Consider the following 4,029-nt stretch of genomic DNA (forward strand, 5'->3'; position numbering starts at 1 on the left):
GGTGGGGTCCAGCGCTGACACAGAGCCCCACACGACAGAGGGACAGCACAGTTCTGAGAGGGCTGAGTGTAGGATGGGGTTTTCTCGGAAAGGCGGGTGCATACGTCACAAATGGGCTATGAAATGGAGGAGGGGACTCAACAGTGCCACTTGGCTCACCCTACTCCTTTATCTGCCCACATGAGATAATTTCCACAACATGGTACCAAGACCCATTTGTTTTCCACCATATGTACACTCGCCTCACTGTTTACCCTGTGAGGGAGTTTCTCTCTGATTAGCCAGCTTTCCTCCTGCAGAGGGTAAAGCAAGTGCGGAGGGCGCTGCCTGGAAGGCGGCAGGTGGGCCAGGCAGGGCCTCCAGTAGCTGAGCCACAGACACCTGGAGACAAAAGGGCTTCGTCCTGTGGCCCTCCCAAGCTGCCACTGCTGCTTTCATTTAAAAATGCAGGTAACGCTGGTTACGAGGCAGGATGAAGTAGCATTAGTCACGGTAGCTGCATTCTGTAGTCACCAGCAACACTAAATTAGCAAATACTGAACCATTGCCCCTAGGGGAAATACAGGGTTAGGTTCCTGAGAGCCTCTGGTCACATTTCATCGACCGATGAATAAATAATCTTGTTTTATGTGTGTTTCTGTTTAAAGAAACCCTATTTCACATTTATTGTTGATTCATTAACACTGAACTAGTGGCCAACGGCACTGTACCTCATGCTTTTCTCTGTAAGGCGCATGATAGCCTTTTGGAGCTTGGAAACAGTAGACAGCAATTTGGCACTAGGATTGGGGGCCATTTTAAACACAGAAATGTATTTCACAAATCTGTGAAAAACATGGCACTAAATATTCTGTGAGAAGGACGCCAGACTACATTCAGAGAGCAGACACAGGATGGCGGGGCGTCGCCTTGTTCCCCAGCAGCTGAGAGCTGGCACCTCCAGCAGCTCAAACTTTGCTCTCTGCGTTCGCACATGCCCACTAATGGCTGAGCAAGTGTTTTGAGTATTGATTCGGGGGTTAAAGTAAATTTTAGTGAGCAGCTAAATTTGCAAATATGAATCTGCAAATAACCAACTGCAGTTATTTGATGGACCTGAGTAGTTAACGTAGTCAAACCGTCTACAGCTTCTGTGGCTTTGACTCTGCCTTCTGCAGAGAGGCCACGGAGCAGGGAAGGCAGCAGAGGTAAGAACAGGAAGGCTGCTGGGCTTTGGGGCTAGACAGTCTGCTGAGCAGCTGTCTTAACCTCTCTAAGTCACTTAACCTCTCTAAGTCTCATTGTCTTCATCTGTAGAAATGAGATAAAACTGTTTTATCTTCCTGGATTGTTTTGTAGATCAAATGTGATTATGCACGTGAAATGCTAAGCATTGCTTGTGGAGCAATATACTCAGAAAAAAATAGCAAATAGAGTCAGGCCGCAGGTCCTAAATCTATAATTCAATCAACTTGGGATGGAAAGTATTAAAAAAAAAGTTATGTTGTTGCTGATGTGTAGTGAGTAGTTAAGCCTTTGGTGGTAGTATCTGTACTGAACATATAGAAACTTGTTTCTTGTTGTTATTCCCTAAACAATACAGTATAAAACTATTTACATAGCATTCACATGGTATTAGATATTATAAGTAATCTAGAGATGAGTAAGCATATGGGACGATGTGCATAGGTTACATGCAAACACTACATCATTTTTTATAAGGGACTTGAGCAACCATGGAATTTGGTATCTGGGAGTCCTGGAACCAAACCCCTGTGGATACCTATGATGAATGACTATATTACCAGGAAAGTCTGACAGTAATATAATCACCAAATTAGTCAATCAGTCTCACACTATATTTCTTCACATCAATCAGGAACTAAACCTCAACTTCTCACACAAAGTATCTCTAGTTATAGAAAGGCTTTTAATTTTTTTCTTTGGTCCAAATATTATTCTACATACTTTGAACCTGAATTCAAGTCTCAACACTTTTTTACCAACTCAGATAACTACATTATACATTGTTGACTAATGATTCTGTGCCTCAGGTTCTCCAATTTTATAGGAAAGGCTTTGGAATATCTCAGAAATTTCATAAGTCTAAAAATGAGGAACCCTTTCCTTTGCGATATTGTCAGGAAGACTAATATGTCATGTAGATAAAAAGTGTGTGTGTGTGTGCGTGTACTTGTATGGCAGTCTGACAAGAGGAAACATTGTACTACTCTGGTTTATAAGATGGAGGGAAGTGTCTGCCCACTTTTCTCTCGCTCCCTGGGTCATTTTCTAGAATCCTGTAGAGCACCAGGGAACATAATTTGAAAACCACTGGACAGGGTTCATTCAATCATTGACAATTCATACAGTGAAGGGATGAACCAGACAATTCAGCTCATTGGCCCAGGAAGAGAACAAGGAAGCTTGTTAGGCTTGGTCTTACCTGGTCCCTATATAGAAAGAAGAAAAAATCTTCTGAGAATATATGATCATGAGCCTCTATTTTACATGTGACTAGGGTTTGAATTTACACATCCCACATCATGGTCCTGAACCACCCACACTAAGAAAAGTGCATAAAGATGATGCCAGGCTAATAACACATCTAGAAAGACTGGCAGAGGCAACTACAAACCCTCAGTGCAGGCTGAATAGCATTTCTACTTGTAAATCCCTGTCACACTTGAGTTCAAAACTCAAAATTCAAAATCTATTATAAACAATGGTATACCTACTGGTATAACAACTCTCAAAAGAAAAAAATTGCTGACTTATAGCATTTGCCAGTTTCCATGGCATAAATGCCCCCACGAGTCCTGACGGCAAGCTAACACTGTGAGATCACTCTGGGTGCAGAGCTGGAAAGAGCTGCACGGAATCAGCTTCCACAGCTGACTCCAGCCCCCACTTGATTATGAATAAGATAATAAGAATTCACAAACAGATACGGTAGACTCCCCAAGAAAATCAGGTAATATTGGTTAAAGACACAAAAAAGGGAACTAAAATCATAAGTAAATAAAAGTCACCATGACAAAAGAACAGGAAGATTTGACCCCCCCCCCCCCAGCATTTCTAGAAATTAAATATATAGTCAATGAAACAAAAAACTTGGTGGACAGTGTAGTAGGCACAGTTTTGGCCCCTCTTGTCTCTGCCTTTTGTGTTACTCCATAGTTAAATTATATTATATAGCAAAAGGAATTTTACAGTTGTAATTAAAGTTACTAATCAGGGGACCTAAAAGTAGAGAGATTATTCCAGATTATCCAGGAAGGCCCAATGTCATCCTATGAGCCCAAGAGGAAGGCAGAACAGGGAGTGAGAGAAGTGTACTGGGAAGGCAAGTCAGGCTGGTGTGGCTCAGTGGATTTATCCCATGATCCAAGAGGTCCCGGTTTCATTCCTGGTCGGGGCACCTGCTAAGGTTGCAGGCTCCATCCCCAGCGGGGGCATGCAGGAGGCAGATGATCGGTGTTCCCTCTCACATTGATGTTTCTATCTTTCTCCCTTCCTCTCTCTCTAAAAAATAAATCAATAAAAAACATATTTTAAAAACAACATCTGGATGCATTGAAGTTTTGCAAAACACCAAAGATAAAAGGAATAACCTTTACAACCCTGAAAGGAATTATAGCCATTATATTAATTGCAACAATAGAAATAAGAAGATAACAGAATTGTATCTTTAAAAATTGAGAATAAAAATAACTATAACCTCAAGTCAATGAGAAGACAAGCCACAGATGGAGAGAAAATATTTGCAAAAGTATTTGTATCCAAAAATGTTTTGAAGAAAGGATTTTTATCCAACATATGCAAAATACTGTTAAAACTTAATCAAAAGAAAATGAACAACCTGATTGAAAATGGGCAAATATCTGAACAGCACTACATCAAAGAAAATATGCAGATGTCAAATAAGCATCTGGAAAGATGCTCAACATCTTATGTCATTAGGAAATTGTAAGGGAAAACTGTAAGATACTACTACATACTTATTAGAATGGCTGAAATTCAAAACACTAACACAACATTCTAGCAAAG

This window comes from Molossus molossus, unplaced genomic scaffold, assembly GCF_014108415.1.
Source record: "Molossus molossus isolate mMolMol1 unplaced genomic scaffold, mMolMol1.p scaffold_m16_p_18, whole genome shotgun sequence".
Lineage (NCBI taxonomy): Eukaryota > Metazoa > Chordata > Mammalia > Chiroptera > Molossidae > Molossus > Molossus molossus.